The 17,518-nt window shown below is 44.7% G+C and overlaps 1 protein-coding gene across 4 annotated transcripts in view; it reads right to left on the reverse strand.

Annotated features, from left to right (window-relative positions):
- FYN (FYN proto-oncogene, Src family tyrosine kinase) overlaps positions 1-17,518 on the reverse strand; it is a 201,274-nt gene that overhangs the window by 162,776 nt on the left and 20,980 nt on the right. For 3 of the 4 annotated variants that reach the window (XM_053913819.1, XM_053913818.1, XM_053913813.1), the window contains exon 2: positions 15,459-15,498. The exons of the other annotated variant lie outside the window; for it this stretch is intronic. The gene's annotated coding sequence lies outside the window, so the exon portion shown is untranslated. The remainder of the gene's footprint in view (positions 1-15,458; positions 15,499-17,518) is intronic. 4 annotated transcript variants of the gene reach the window in all.

Here is a 17,518-nt window from a genome sequence, read left to right on the forward strand (position 1 = left end):
CAATACAAGGCCACAGAGCAGTGAAGATAAATGCATTGCATGCATGTCACTTCATGCATCAGTGGAGACGAATCTTATTTTAAAATGCTGATTGAAAAAAGCAAATGGTACAAGAATACCATTTATATATAGCCCCAAAGCAAACAGAACTTAATAATAGATTGCTTAGGGAAACATATGTACACAGATAATCGGGAAATGACAAACGCAAAATTCAGAACACTGGTTCCTTTTGAGGGAGAGGGGTATGGCCAGGGAGGAATACATAGGGGCTTCCAAGATACTAGTGAGATTTTAGTTCTTAAGCTGCAGAATGGATATGGACAGGGGTTATAGTTTTCTCCCTCCACTACCTTCTGTGTGTGTGTGAGTGTGTATAGATAGATATACATACATATCTATCAATATATACATACATGTATGTTTGACACACACACACACCTTTGTATGCATATATATTCTTCTGTATACATTACCATTATTTTTCATGTTACCCTGAGCCCTGGACCCACCTCAGCCCCTCCTTGCCAGCACTCTGACCCTCTGCAGAGACCTCAGCTTGGACTCTCGTTTTAGACCGAGTGCTCGCTCTGTCTGACTCTCTGATCCAGTCAAACATGGTGACCACTGAAAACCCACATGACATCCTTTGTTCTCCACATGGACTCACCTGGAGCACTTATCCAGACCTCCATTGATGGGATGGCCAACTGTGTGTGATACCTTTTAGAAGGTGGTGCCAACTGCATTGCAAGAGGGCCTGAAATGCCACTTAGAATGCAACAGCCATTTGCTAAATTATACAAAGGAGCTATAGGCAGCAATGCTGGCCTGGATCTCCCACATTGACCCAACTGCGGGGTCTCCAAGTTTGCTGTTTGCTCCATCAAATAACTACTATCCAGTCTGACTTCTACAAACCACCCCTTCCTCGTTCCTTTAAAATAATCTCAGGTGGCCCTAGCCAGTGTGGCACAGTTGGTTGGAGCATCATCCCAGAACCTAAAGATTACGAGTTTGATTCTTGGTCAGGGCACATTATCTAGATTGTGGGTTTGATCCCCAGTCCCAGCACATATGGGAGGCAACCAATTAATGTTTCTCCTTCATATTTATGTTTCTTTCCCTACCTCTTCCTAAATAAAGCAATGAAAAAAATGTCATTGGGTGAGGATAAAAAAAAATAGAAGTAATAATCTCAGGTCCACCCATCTCTCAGACACCCAAGCTTCCAATCTTGGCATAAGTCTTCATCTTTTTTCCCCCCTTTTTAAGAGTAAGCTCTGAGATTACTCTTCAGCTCTAACCTCAGTTAGATTTCCAGAGGCATCCCTGATCTTTGTACCATAGCTATAATTTAGACAAAATAAGAGCCCTTATAGATTTATTCTATTTCAGGACTGTTTATTCTAAAAGCTCCTATCTCTTACTCAAAACTTAAAACTGATAAAGAAATTTCAAAAGCAAATGAATGTGGCAATTTTTTAACTTCAGTTTTTCTCCCACAACTGACTAGTTGTGGAAAAATACATAAATTGTAACTACTGTCCTGAAGATATGAGTCTAGGTAATTAGATTTTCTTCAAAAAACTGTTTCATACCATCTGTACCACAACCTGGAAAGAGAATAGCGCATCTCCACTTTCACCTTAATGGGCCTATTTTCATTTGGTTACAGAAGACATACTAAAGAATGAGTATGAAAAAAAAATCATAAGAAAAGTAAGGGAAGTTCATGCAAAGACATGATAGGACGCTGTGGGGCAGCTCCACCCTCGGCCCCGGGCAGAACCCGGTGCTGTGCCACCGCGAGGGGCCAGGCTAAGTGAATGCCTGCAACCCAGAAGTCTAAAATCAGCAATAAACAAGGGGACTGAAAGACAAGTCTGAAATACCAGGCCAGCGAAGACGATGCCGAAGTGAGAGGTGACAAGAACCTGACTCAGGGATCTGGTTGTCGGAAAAGAGAAAAAGAAAAGAGGAGGGCCTTTGGGGAAAAGCAAGTCGGTCAATTCCTTCAGTTTGGATGAGAGAGCTCTCGATGGTCAGGGGGTCAGTGGATATAGTGATATAAGAGAAAATGCAAAAATCTATCAATGTGTTAACCATCTCAAATTTAAACCAAGATACAGCAATGGGTGCTCACGGGTTAAAGCATCAGGTGAAGTGATGGCTGCCTGAAGTTTACATATAAACGGGCCTGTGGCATGCACTGATTTGGGCTCTGGGCCCCTCAAAAGAAAATGAGAATCAATCTCCAACAACGAACAAGTGCTTTTAATCATGCTCCTTGGTATCTACTCAGGGAGTTGAAAACTTACGTCCGCACAAAAATCTGCACAGGGATGTTTATAGCGGCTTTATTCACAATTGCCAAAATTTGGAAGCAATCAAGTTCTGTTGAAGAGAAATAAATGGATAAATAAACTGTGGGACATCCAGACAATGGAATATTATTCATCACTAAAAAGAAATGGGCTATCAAGCCACAAAAAGACATGGAGGAATCTTAAATGCATATAACCAAGTGAAAGAAGCCAATCTGAAAAGGCTACATACTGTACGATCCTAAATACTTTCTGGAAAAGGCAAAACCATGGAGACAGTAAAGAAATCATTGGTTGCCAGAGCCAGGATGAGGGAAGATGAACGGATGGAGCACAGAGGATTTTTGGGGCAGTGAAAATACTCTGCATGATATTGTAATGGGATACTCATGTCATTACACATGTATGGAAGCCCATGGAGCGCTCAACATCAGGAGCAAACCCTAATGTAAACCACGGACTCTGGGCGATGATGATATGTCAGTGGGGGTTCACCAGTTGTAATAAAGGTAACACTTGTGTGAAGGTTGGTGGTGGGGGTGGTTGTGCACGCATGGGGGTGCGGGGGATATGGGAAATCTTAGCACCTTCTCCACAATTTTGCTGTGAACCTAACACTGCTCTAAAACTTAAAGTCTACTAAAAAGAAAAAGACGTGAAAATAAAAAACGAACAAGTACTTTTTCTTGCCCCAACAAATCTTGGTCTCTGAAATGATAGCTTCTGAAGCTTTTTACTTCAAAGTACATTATATTGTCTTATTGTTGTTTCTGTTGTTACACTTACTACTTAGAAAATACAAAGGCCTAATTATATTTTCCTCTCAGTCACTGTAAAAATTGAATAATGAAAAAGTTATTTGATCGGCTAGTAGCCAATATTTGTTAGCTCAAATACAAGATAATATAGTAAATATTATGATAACTGTCAAAGTTTTTTGTTCTACCATTTCTTGGGTCATATATGAAAAAAGCTCTCCTGACCTTTTGCCAATGAAACCTCCCCGACACCTGAAACTTCGCTATGGATTGCTGTGACAACTTCTAAACTTCATGAATAGGTTTTATAAGTTATTTCATTTTCAATAACTAAGGGGTGTTAAAACTTTTCCCATGATCAAATTTACTTTGTTTTTAAGAGAGAGAGAGGAAAGCGGGAGAGAGAGAGAGAGAGAGAGAGAGAGAGAGAGAGAGAGAGAGAGAGAGAGAGAAAGAGAAAGAGAGAGACGGGGGGACAGAGACAGAGAGAGAAACATCGATGTCAGAGAGGAACGTCAATCAGTAGCCTCTCACACACACCCCAACCGGGGACAGAACCTTCAACCTAGACATGTGCCCCAATGGGGAAGTGAACTAGGTCCTTTTGGTGCATGGGACGACGCTCCAACCACTGAGCCACACCAGCCAGGGCTCAAATTTACTTTTTTGCAATAAGCAGCACCTTGATGCATGAGTCAAAAACTCTTTTTTCCCCCTCATTTGATAACAGTATAGTAGGCAAAGTGGCAGTTACTTTGTTCATTAAATTACTGTTTCTCCCACCCCCCGTCTAGGAGGTCTACTTTTCAGAATAGTCTTCTAAAGATGGACAAAAATCTTCCCCAAACATGAAGATTTTGTTTGTTTGCTAAAAATAATATTGTGGAAAGGAACCTTCCCCTGTCCGTCCTTCTACCCTAAGTATGAATCCACTCCGCCCCATACTGGAAAGTTACCCAGTCCTTGACCAATACTGACCAGAGAAAGGGGGGACGATAGAGAGAATTTGGTAAATCATCATTATGTCCCCTCTTCATCAACGTCTTTTCATCTAACTCCTATTTGGGATTCTCTCATGCAAGCTTCACAGCACCCTGTACCCCCTTCACGCACTCCCTGCAACTGCAAGTGTCCACTTGCTGGCCATCTGCTTCCCTGACAGCCAACATCACACAGCTCTTGGGTGGCACAGCCGGGACTTACTCAAGCCCCCGAGGCCCACTGCTCTTTCTACTACATCACACTGCCTCCCGAGTGGCCTTGAGACCATCTCACTTTTTCTTGGTAGTCTTCTTTGGAAGGACTATGCGAATGAATAAATTATCATTTTATCCCTTCTTCTGTTAACACAAATGATCCATACAGCATGTCACTTCCTTCCCTTCCCTTTCCACTCTGACTACATTCAATAGTGACACATTTCACAACTTAATGAACGCCCCCCTCCTTTTCTGAGAGGCAGCCATATTCACCTAACAGTTGGGATCACACAGTATGTAGCCTTTTCAGTGCTTTTTTTTTTTTTTTTTTTTAAATATATTTATTGATTATGCTATTACAGTTGTCCCATTCCCCCCCCCACTCCACTCCATCCTGCCCACCCCCCTCCCCCCCACATTCCCCCCCCCATAGTTCATGTCCATGGGTCATACTTATAAGTTCTTTGGCTTCTACATTTCCTACACTATTTTTACCCTCCCCCTGTCTATTTTCCACCTATCATCTATGCTACTTATTCTCTGTACCTTTACCCCCCTCTCCCCCTCCCACTTCCTTATTGACAACCCTCATGTTCTAGTTGTTTGCCTAGTTTGCTCTCGTTTTTGTTTTATGTGTGGTCGTTAATAACTGTGAGTTTGCTGTCATTTTTACTGTTCCTATTTTTGATCTTTTTCTTAGGTAACTCCCTTTAACATTTCATATAATAAGGGCTTGGTGATGATGAGCCTCTTCAACTTGACCGTATCTGAGAAGCACTTTATCCTCCCTTCCATTCTAAATGATAGCTTTGCTGGATACAGTAATCTTGGATGTAGGTCCCTGCGTTTAATCTTGGGTAATGTAACCATGGTGTGCCTTGTTGTGTTCCTCCTTGGGTCCAGCTTCTTTGGGACTCTCCAAGCTTCCCGGACCCCCCGGAAGTCCATTTCCCCTGCCAGACCGGGGAAGTTCTCCACCATTTGTCCAAATAAGTTTTCAATTTTTTGTTCTTCCTCTTCTCCTTCTGGCACCCCCGTAACTCGGATGTTGGAACGTTTCAAGGTGTCCCGGAGGTTCCTAAGCCTCTCCTCATTTTTCCAAGTTCTTGTTTCTTCATTCTTCTCTGGCTGGATGCTTGTCTCCTCCCTCTGGTCCACACCATCGATTTGAGTCCCAGTTTCCTTCTCATCACTATTGGTTCCCTGTACATTTTCCTCTGTTTCTCTTAGCATAGGCTTCATTTTTTCATCTGTTTTTCGAATAGATTCAACCAAGTCTGTGAGCATATTGATAACCAGTGCTTTGAACTGTGCATCCGATAGGTTGGCTATCTCTTCGTCGCTTAGTTGTATTTTTTCTGGAGCTTTGAAGTGTTCTGTCATTTGGGCCATTTTTTTTTGTTTGTTTGTCTTGGCGCGTCTGTTACTTTAAGGGGCGGAGCCTTAGGTGTTCACCGGGGCGGGGTAATGCTGGTTGCTGTGCTGTGACGCTGTACGTGGGGGTGGGGCCGAGAGGGAGCAATGGCGCCCACTTCACTCTCCTCCGGATTTCAGTCTTTCACTCCGCTACCCACAATCAAACTGGGCCCCTCTGGTGCTGGTTCCCGAGTAAGTGGGCCTGTGCACACTCTAGGCCCCTGTGGGTCTCTCCAACAACCTCTCCTGTGAGGCTGGGAGTCTCTCCTGCCGCCCCAACCCCCAGGGGCGCTTTCAATCAGAGGTTTGAGGCTTTATTTCCCCGAGCTGGAGCCCTGGGTTGCGCAGCGGTCTGCTTCTCTGCCCGCCGTTCGTCCGGTTTATCTGTGGGCGAATGTGGTGCCGCAATGTGCTATCCGCCACTCTGCCTGCCCCACTCTCCGCCACTCTGAGTCCGGTCCTCTGGGTTTATCTGTGCAAATGTGGGACCGCAGGGTCTGCTAGTGCTCGGACTGCCTGCGCCATTTGTCCCACACTCCGCCAGTCTCAGTCCCGCCACAGCCACGCGAGTCCTCTCCACCCCAGTGCCGTCTCCGCCCCTCCTACCAGTCTGGATGAATGATTATTTTCTGTTTCCTTGGTGTTGGTCCCCCTTGCTGTTCGATTCTCTGTCAGTTCTGGTTGTGCGAGGAGGCGCAGTGTGTCTACCTACGCCGCCATCTTGGTTCTCCGCCTTTTCAGTGCTTTTTATAGACTACACAGAAGCCACAAGGGAAGATCAGTCTTTAGTAGAGGCGAACCCCTAAAATGAAGATTAGGACACCATGTCTGAATATGGGGCTCTAGTCCCTCCTTGAAAATCACTCACAGGCTCATGCTCAGTGTACCTTAGGAAGTGGGGTTCAGGATCAAAACCCACTGACATCAATGAGAACAACCGGGTACTTCTGCTGTGCCCCTATCTCAGGGTATTTTCACAGGACCATCAGAGTGACAGATGGTGGACACAGAACACTGGGATGCCAGCAAAGCATCTGATAGCCACTCAAAGCATAGCTGATCGAGACAGGGAATCCTGGGGCAAGTGACAATTCCGTTTGGTGAACTCAGAGTTGACTGATTGACCACACCCAAGGGCACCAACATCACAGAGGAGCAACATCGACGTTGGAGGGAGGTTCCTGCACAGCAGGAGTGTCCATCCTTGGTTAATGTTTTCATCAGGATGTGCTTATGGAAATCACAGATAATTCACAGCTGAAAGAGGATAGTTAATTAATTGGAAGAAAGAATAGAAATTGTAAAAGATTTCGATAGGCTGGAATGACTGCCAAAACTGACTAAAACAACAACCTAGAATCCCCGCCCCACCCCCAAGTTAAAACAGAGATAAAGTCTTGCTGTCAATTGTAAAAAAATCAAATATATAGTCTCATCACCTGCTCTATACCTCCCAATCTGCTCAGCTCAGACAACTCACCCCTGTTCACAAGTTATGCCAGTGACTCTGGCCCCAGGCTCTGAGTGGGTGAGGCTCCAGGCCACTGACCCACTGACACAGACTCACACTAATGTTATGACTCTGACTTCAGACCTGGGGATTTTACTCTTCCGGCTTAAGCTCCTGTCTTGGGCCCCACCCCCATTTCAGCAGTTAACTCTTGTAACTTGTTTTTCTGGATCCAGCTCTTTTTACCTGCTTCCTGGCTGGAGTCTCCTTCCTGCACATTAGGACTCCTCTCAGCTGGCCCCTTGACCTGCTCAGCCAGACAATGCTGTTGCTAAACATCGTCCTCCTAGACTGTCACCTATGGAAAAACTTCCCCAGTGCTATGCCTTACCACGTTGTCCTAGCTGCCACCTATTCACTGCCTGCTGCCAGTACTGTCCCGCCCATGGATCTACCTGTTCTCCAGATCCCTGTCTGGACTGTATTCTGGATCCCGAGCTGATCCCATTCTGCTGCTGACAGAAACCTGCTCTTCCACGTGGCAGGGGCAAAGGGGAAATGTTTAAAGCAATTCATATTTTAAAGTCTTAAGGATTTTTATTGAGCACAAGTGCAATGCAAGCTGAAGGTGTGGCCAAGTGGCTAAGTGAGAGATGTAAGCGTGGTCTGCATTAGTATAGCAAATAATGATGAAGAAAATATGTGCCTCTCCTAAGACCTAATAGTCTTCAGCATAGAGGCCTTACTCTCTCCTGGGTAAGCCATCTCTGCAAACCTGTTCATGTTTGAGAGTTATTTATTTAATTATGTAATTTATTTATTTTCCTTACCCGAAGACATGCTTATTGATTTTAGAGAGAAGGGAAGGGCGGGGGAGATAGAGGGAGAGAAACATAGATGTCAAAGAGAAACACTGATCATTCGCTTTTGTCTTTGTGTGGGTGCAACTGGGGACCGTACCTGCAACCCAGGTATGTTTCCTGACTGGGAATTGAACTGGCAACCTTCCGGTTTATGGGATGCTGCTTCAACCAACTGAACCACACCAGCCAGGGTGAGAGGCACACTTTTAAAGAGGCAATGGCATAAAAGGAACACGTCTAGGAGGAAGTAACCAGAATGATGTGTAAGAATATTTGTAAGGACCAGAGTTGTGGCCCTAGAGGAGCGGGATTCACAGGGATGGGATTTCAGGTGCTGAAGAGCTCTCACATGAAAGAGGACGCAGGGGTTTACGTTATGAAAGACAGCAGGGGGGTCGCAGGAACATAGCAGCAAGGATGGGCTGAAGTAAGTGCTGGTCCCATCTCTGCTCCTGACTCTGGTGACCCTGCATTTCCAATCTCAATTTCCCCCTAAGCCTGAGAAGATCTGATTTCAAAGGCCCCTTCCCACTCTCAGAGCCCGGAATTCTTCATCCTTACGTTAATCCCAATCTGAGGAAGAAGATAGGCATGGCCTTGCCTATTTGGAGGCCTAGGAGACCAAGCCAGGTCTTAGGTCTTCCAAGTGGCCCCTTCCAGGAAAATCAACTCACTAAAGTAACGTGTGAAACAAGTGGCTGCAAGTTTTACATTTCAGGAAATAAAAAATATAGAAATTCCTAAAGAGAAGTTGCGGAGGCAGAAAAGTATCCACCTCCTCCTCCAGATATTCACCTCCTAATCCCTGCAATCTGAACATATCACTTCATAGGGCATGGTACGATACGGTTTGACAAAGTGCAGAGTCTGGGGAGGAGGAGCTAATCCTGGCCTACCCTGCGGGCTCTAAAGGCCACTGCAGGGAGCCTTACAAGAGGGAAGCAGAGGGAGATGTGACGGAGCACACAGAGGCGAAGGCCCTGTGAAGGCAGAGGTTGGGGTGGCATGGGCACAAGCCAAGGAACACCTGTAGCCACCAAGAGCTGGAAGAGGCAAACAACAGATTTTCTCCCAAAGCCACTGGAGGGAGTTCAGTCCTACTGACATCTTGATATTGAACTCTGGCCTCTGGAACCATACGACAATAAATCTCTGTTGTTTCAAGCCACCAAGTTTGTGTTATTTGTTATGGCAGCCACAACAAATTAATCCAGAAGGTGTTCTGCTTAAATAAAATTTTGGTGTGGGCTAAAAGTGGGCAGCAGTAACCTTCTTTAAGGAAAAAGCTTGACTTTCAATGCATTTTTATGGCTTATTCCATACCAGTCTCAGAAGAGTGCAGCTCCGCTTTTAAAACTGTTTGGGGGCAGGGACGAAAGCATCTATTAAGCCAATCTTCATACATATTTTACTAATAACCTCTCCTTTATGTAAGACTTAAGCAGACAATAAGTCTATGCAGGGCAGACAACCAAATGGTCCCAGCCTCTACCCAGCAGGCCTGGCTGCAGTGGAACAAATTATGCACCATCTCGTGGCCACAGGAGAAATCCCGCAGAGTCGTGGACACTGACTAGTCTTGATTATTGCAATGTGGGCAGCCGTTCTCCTCAAGCTCTCCTGGCAACATCCTGCTCTCCTCCCGTAGAATGATGACTTCTCCTGAGATGAAGAATACAATAAAATGATCCCTGAGCCTAGGCACCAGCCGTGGAAAGAAAATGAGTATGCCACAGGCCTGCCTGGACGCCCACTGCTGCCAAATGCCATCCCTGGAAGTCATTCTAATGCTGTCACCTAGGGGACAACCTGGTAAAACCAGGTCAGGTTTAAAGAGATTGCTCCTGTTTTAAGTTTTCTAATTTCTCCTTGATGAAAACATCCTTACCATTTTGAAAACCACAAATAAGGGAGAAAGTTTTTATATTCAGTGAAGAGAAAATGAAACATGTACATAAAATTACCAGTTAAATGCATGAGGCTGATGATGAGTGTTTGTCTTCTGCTCTATGGAGCTTCAGAACAAGGGAACAGCCACTGTGGAGTGGGAAGGGAAGGGTGTGCCAAGTCCCAGACCTTCTTTCCAATCTTGCCTCCTACTAGATTAAGTTTTTGGGCACACCATTTCACTTGTGTCGAGCTTTGCTTTCCTCACTTGTAAATAGGGCAACTGAATAAGATGACATGTGGACTAGAACGGTGGTTAGCCCACAGGTGTTCGTTAATGTTTGAGAGACGAGTGACTTAACTGTTCTGCATCCCAGACTAGACAAGTCACTCCAATTTTGCAACTCTTTCCTTAAATTACAGTGTAAATGCTGTTATCTGTAGCTGTTCCCACAGTCATAAATATCCCCCTGAGTTTATAATGTCTAGAAAGAGATATCATTTATTATCTTGGAAACTTCAGTTGGCAGAAGGCATGTTTTTTCTTCTTAGACAGCAGTACTTAGTTTTCTACTCTAGGGATTTATGTAAAAGAAAGTTCGTCAGTTATTATGGGTGATGCACACCCACTATTTTTGGTCCAGCACTAAAAATGTTTGCTCTTCAGTCTAAAACAGAATTCTAAGCAAGTCCCTCCTTCTTAAACACCAACCCCCCCACCCAACCCAGAGCCATTCCCTTTCCTCATCCCCCGCCACCAAGAAAGCAGGCTATGTGAAGCCTGGCCTTTACTCAGTGATGACTCAGCGAGACAGACGCTGGTCTTCCTCATGCCAGATCGCCGGCAGAAGGGGTCTATCTCTGTGTGAGTCTGAGGCAGGGGAGTGGAGAATGGATGCTAACTTGGCATCCTATAGGCTCTGGGGCTAAACTTGGTATCCCATGGGCCTTGCGGCTGGGTAGCCCAATGCATGTACATCAGAGAGGGCCTAAGGGCCTCTGCTCATGGGAGTTGCCCTCTTCAGTCCCCACCAGCACCTGGTGAGCCCTTCCCCCACCCCCATTCAGGAAACACTGGCTTCTACAGATGGCAGGGAGTTCGGCTTATCCTGCTCTTCTCTTCCTCCTCTTACTCTCCTGCCCACCTACTTACAGCAAGGAGCACACACAGTGAGATAGTGTCACACACCCCTCTGCCACATTCCCGCCCAGACACAGCCCTGTGTCTTCCCCGCGACCACCATTCTCAAGCCTTTGGACACAGGTAAGCACTGCTGACCTTCTGATCCCTGGAAATCCTATCCCTTCCCACCAAAGAAAAATCTCGTATGAATTAATCTTTCTACTTCTCAACCAGCTGTGTAGGAGTCACATACCCATGGCTTTAAAGCTTGGTTCCAGACACAGTCTCAAAATCCTCACCTGTTTAAAAGCAGATTTTGTCTTCACGAGACTATAGGCCCCCCAAAAGAATCCAAGATATTTTCATAATTTCTCTTGGGATTTATGAAACCAAAAGGAACATTGAAAAATGGAGCAACTTCTAAATACATTCTACATTTACAGACTAACATATTTCAAGGAATTCACTGAAGAAGGAAATAACTCTAAACAGGAGGTAATTTGTCTATTTGCTTTTCTTTTTGAATAACAAGTTTTTTCGAGGGCAGGCCTCTGTGTCCATCAAATAGACAACAGAATCTGTGGCCATATTTGTGGCCTGACGGTAACTACCCAAATCCTGTCAACAGTTGGAATAGCAACACAGGAATTCTGGGTCTCACTTACAGAAATGACAGGGGCCTCTCTCAAGGCAGGTGCCAAAATACTGTTAATCATGCTAGACGAAGGCCGCGCAGAACACACGGAAACCAAACCTCTCTCCTCAGCCCTTTGACAGTAGTTGTGAACAAAGTAGATGTTATTTTCATCAAATCCATTTAAATGATGATTTAAATTACCAAATAAGATGATTCAATTTAATCAGTTTTACTTAAAAAATGCATTTTTGTTCCTTTGATATAACCTGATCACATATTCTTTACAATTCAGTTGAGTTTCACTTTCAGAAGGTACACTTTATATGTTTAAATCTGATTTAAGAAAACCATTCTCAGAAGTGTAACCCTCAATAATTCTAGAAGATTCTGTGCAAAAAAGGTTTTAATATTGCCTGTGTGCTCCTATTACCCCTCCCTCTTTTATCTTCAGATTCTCTTTACCCAAATTCCTTCATTTTTAAGAATTATCTATTCGTCTGCTTGAAACTTTGTATTTTTGGAGAGAAAGCCAAGGAATGATTATCTTATCTCCATTAATGCTATTAACAAGCACAGTTTCCACAGATAAAACCCATAGATGGAGAAGGAAAACATGATTTCTGGCATATACAATATTTTTTACTTTGTCACCTACCAAAGTGGCTTTCATTGGCTCTCCTAACCCCTTAATTTGGTCACATGCCATTCATTCATGCCTGAAGTCAACCTTTCAGGAGGGCATACTAGAAGTCAGACACTAGGCTTAGCAAGTGTAAGGATTCAGACCTGACAAAGCTTACATGTCAGTAGAGAACACAGATAGTCACAGTTATTGTATAAATAACTATACAGCAAGACGACAGCTTTGCAGAGGTGCAAGGTGGGTGGTAGGACAACTCCACCCAGAGTGGAGGGAGAGTGTCAAGGAAGACCTCTCTAAAAAGTAATGTTGCTTTTTTTATCACTTATTCATAAAACATTTTTTAAAAGGTCACACAAACATTGTCTCAAATATTATATCAATTTCAAGGTAAGGTAGTACATGGGAAAGAGAAGGCTCTAAACCCAGAGAGGAATGATTAGAATCCATGTTATATGGTGCCTGGAGCAACTCACAGTAAGGGACACGGGTGTACTCAGTATGTAGTGGGAGTTCAATAAACTATAGATAGTAATTAACAATTACAGAATTTATGATTTATCTTTGAGTTTAGGCATGTCAAAATAAAGCTAATTTTCCATTCATAGTTCTGTCTTTTCAAAAATATTCAACTGAAAGGAAAAATTTTAAATTCACCTAAAAAAACATACTGTGACTTTTGTGATTTTTTTCACCTGGACTGGCCGACTGCTATCGTTTAGTTGTACAACGGCAGATAATACACACAAATGCAAAAAGAACAGCGGATACATCTGTGTCAAACAGTTCTACCAGCATTAGAAACAGATTAGAGAATTCAACCTTTTGAAACACAGCTCTTAAAACAGCGAGCTCTGGTTGGGCAGGTCAGTGGTTTTCTTAATCACTCAACTGAGAGGGTGCAGACAGAGCCCTTCAGAGGCAGCTCACACGCACACAGCTGATGAAGCATTTCCCACCCCATTTTTAGCTTCTCTTATTTTGAGCTCCTGCAGTGCTTACAAATACCCACCCCATACGACAGGGCCGGCCACACTGTTCATTCCTTCACTGGACACTCACTGGACCTCCAGGTACAACTCACAAGGCTCTGTCTTCAAGAAGCCCCCAAGCTGTGGCGGGCTTCACTGAGCATTCTTCCGACTGGCGGCTAACAGCCCTTTACTCTTTAGGCACAGAGCCCAAATCAGAAAACCAACACTTACGTGTGGTTTATGTTTTTAAATTAAAAAATGAAGAGTTTTACTTGGTCCTGAAAAACAGACTACTTTACTCGTGAGAAAAATGAGGCCCAGAGAGGACAAAAGATTTGCCTAAGGTCCCAGAGCAAGTAAACAGCAGAGTTGAAGCAAGAACTTAATTCATTCCACTTAGGGCTTCACCCCATTAACTGAGCATTCCTGGGAGCCAGGCATTGGGTTTTTCTGGGAACACGAGTTAATGGAACTGCCTCCTCCATGAACCGGACCTCCTCCTCTCATGGTTACAGGATTCACCCCGGCCTGAGCTACACCAGATGGGGCACACGCTGCAGCCCGGAGCAGGCGTCAGGCGTTTCCTGGACTGCTCCGCCGTAGGTTCCAGCTATGCTGTGCTGCGCTATCCTGAGGCGGCTCCAGGCACCCAAGGGCTCCAGCCTGCTGCGAGTCTGGCCTGGCCCAGTACTAACCCTCCTCCCGCAGAGGGAGTGCCTTTGCCAACCCTGGCTTCCACAGCCAACACCTAAGCACCCAGGGATTCAGTCTAAAAAAGCTCCCATTGGCCTGGCTCTGACTAGGGCTTTTTATTTTCTGAGTCCCCTTGGTTTTCATGAGCTACATGACTGAAGCAGATCACAGACCATTCTGCAGGAGCTCCGAGGCTGCATGGGTCAAAAGGCCAGGGGATGTTCATAACTGTTCTAGAAGCGTGTTTCAGACAGTGTACTTCCGCAACCGAAAGATGGAATGGTGCTGGTTCAGGGAGAAGAACCTCTCTTACACCCAAACTGAAAGTGAGAAATAACCCCAAGTCATTCTCGGATGATGAAGTGGCAGTCCCTGAGTGGCCAGGGAATCAAGGAATGTAACTCAGAACTGCTGACAAATCACACCCCAGGCAATGGAATTGGGCAGTGGAGCCTGGGGCAGAAAAGGGTCCCAAGCTGGCTAGTGAGACTCAGTCCTGCCTTTCATGGGAACCCAAGGCATCTGGAGGATGAGCGAAGTACAGGCAGAGAAGACTCGGCAAACGTTTGCAGAATGAACGTATACATGGTTCTTTCATGCATCCCCTCCATCAGGAAGCTTCTCTGGATGGCCCAGGCCTCAGTCTAGGCCTCGGCAGCCCCTTCTGCACAGCTCTATCACATTATACAATAAGTACCTGTGCACTCATCTGTCACATTTATTGTTGTCTCAACAGAGTCCAGCATGGTGCCTAACACCAATGGGCACCAAAAATGTTAAGTGAATGAAAGAACAACCTGTTACACAGTGACTGCAACTCAAAGGTGCAACCAGGGCAGAGGCGAGCAGCAGCCATCTGAGGCTGGAGAGAAACAACAGTGAATGGACTAAAGAGGACTTCCCTTAACCAGTTTGAAGTCAGAGTGCTACCCATCCCTCACCAATCCCTGAAGGCCCATCAGGCACAGGAAAGCTGTTCCATTCTATTTCTGGGGTGGGGAGACATATCTTATAGTTAAATAACAGTGGCACCTCAGTACTCGTCGTTAATTTGTCTGGAACTCGTGATGAGTACCAAACGATGAAGCATTTTCTCTTGTGGGACAGTGTCGTGACTCACACAAATTCTGGCAAGCGCGAGGAGTCCCAAGCAAGCACCAAGTGCTGAAACACTTTTTTCTCATCAAAAAGTGACAAGTACAGGGTTTGACGAGTTGTGAAGCCGACGAGTACCGAGGTGTGACTGTATGTTCTCACACTTATCAAAATCCAGTATCACAATTCAACCTTGGGAAAGGGGAAAACAGCAGATTCACCTAAGTGAGCTAAGACTTTCTTTCATAGACCAGCTCCAACTCCACTTCTCTCTTAGACACTTTCGGACTCAGAGTCACGATCCCAAGTTCAAAATGGACCAAGTTCTGGGTTCCAACAGGAAATCGTTTTTAATTTATAAGGCATGTGCTCTCAGTGTGAAACTTGTCAACTTACTTTTTCCACGTCTAGATCAGCATCCTGCTTCTTCAAACAACTGTAGAAGAAAAAAAGAGAACTAACCACTCTGTAAACCACCTACAAAACACCACCATAGAATTTCCATTTGTTACAGACAATTTGCCCACAACTTTTTTTCTTGTTCACACAATTGTTGCAAAGTCACAGTTGCCATAAACACCCACCTGAAAGTGCAAAGACCTGGCCCTGTACCACCAAAAGAAGCTAGCATACGATTTTAACTTACGGAGCCAGGAAGGTTAAGAACAGAAGTCTTAAATGAGCACGCACACACACACACACACACACACACACCCCTCTTCTTCGGAGTATCTACAAGTCACTCACAGGTGGGACACACTAAAAGTGAGTCTTTGAGTTTTCCAAGGTCTTGTTCAACTTATGTCTTGGCTTAAATCTCCCTCCAGCTCCAGTACAGAACTGTTCCACTTCCTTTCTGACTGTGGGTGGGCCTCACTGTCAAAACAACCTTTTTGCAATGACCCCCATTTCTTATCAGCTGGGGTTCTCCTCTCCGGGAGGCTTGCCAACTCACCAGCCTGTACCAACTTGTCCACAGAACTTAGCCTCAGGATTACCTTAGAACCTTGTGCCAAGGCCCTGGCAAAGTTGAGTGCCAATTCTGAGGGCACCCATGCCCACTTCAGATCAATCTTCAAAGTGCCAGCAGGGGGGTGGCAGATTTCCAGTGTGCTCAGACACCGTCTACAACCTGCCAGTATTTTAGTGCCTCATTTATTGTTTGCAATTTTAGCTGTTTGAACATGACTTCGGTTTTAATAAGGTGTCTAATGAGAACAATAAAAATGGTTGAATGGAATTGTGTCGACAATAATATGTTTAGGGCAGAAAGTAAAAGTTTGAGGACTCTGAAAAAAAAAGCAGAAGCAATTTTTCCTGTCTTAGTAGAGACACAAATTTTGTTCAGTATGAATCTTAGCATCCTTCTTCCTGGTCCACAGTTTAAAACACCCCCATCATAAATTACTATGCCCATCAAAACCACCCCCTGCCACATACACAAAAGAGAGTTTTTGTGCTGTTTCAAAGGATGCATAATTAACAGTAACATCTTTGTTTTGTTTAATCAAAGATGACTCAGAATAAAGGAAAGAAAAAATGACCATGGGGAAGAGAATTAGAAACTCATATATTGTCTTTTACAGATGGGCACTCAATTCATGAACTCACGGCTGACATGCAAGAGAACCAGCATGGAGGCTGGAGGGGGGAATGTGCTAATGAAATGAGCATGCCATGATGGCCTGCACCTTAGCAACCCACCTCACTCCATCTCTTTCTTGCTTCTGACACACGCTGTCCTAACCAAGGAGCTGCCACCAGGCAATACATGCCTTTTCCTCTGGCTAACCACGGGGATCTAGGCATTGTCCAGCTTTAAAAAAATGGGAATTCTCTCTGTCCAGAAATTCTAAATGGCCTGCCTATAACTAGAAAAGAGAAATACAGTACTATGAGAACTTCGCCAAAGGGAACATATGTACAGAGAAAGTGTAACTTCCATTCTTGTACACTGTCACAGAGGTTTAGGAAGGTTGTCATTTGGATTTGTAGAATGGAATTTTCTATTTGCAAGGTAAATGATTTCTTCATCTGCCACAGAAAGAGCAGCTGGAGAGCCATTACCCTTTTGCAAAGTATTGGGGAAACAGCCTCTCTCACGCACGCAGCGCAACTGCCACCACACAGGACGCCCAATTCAACACCGGGCTGTGAAAGATGAGCCTTCGCTGCACGGCACTTTGGCAACCAGTAACAAAAGGAAAGCTGAAAAGCCACTTGGAGCACTATTGCACAAGGAATCTTATCCATATATGTATATACAGCATCATCTGATTTCTGTTTCAGGCTTACTAAGCAGATGCGGCTAATTAACAAAGACAATACATATACGCATCGTCCTGCAGCCGTAAACCAGAAGGATGTCACAGCTTTAACTTCAAAGACTCCCAGCAAGCACATGGGACCTCAGACATTTCCATTGTTTCAAAGAAGATAGGGAAGGATGAAACAGA

This window comes from Desmodus rotundus, chromosome 11, assembly GCF_022682495.2.
Source record: "Desmodus rotundus isolate HL8 chromosome 11, HLdesRot8A.1, whole genome shotgun sequence".
NCBI lineage: Eukaryota > Metazoa > Chordata > Mammalia > Chiroptera > Phyllostomidae > Desmodus > Desmodus rotundus.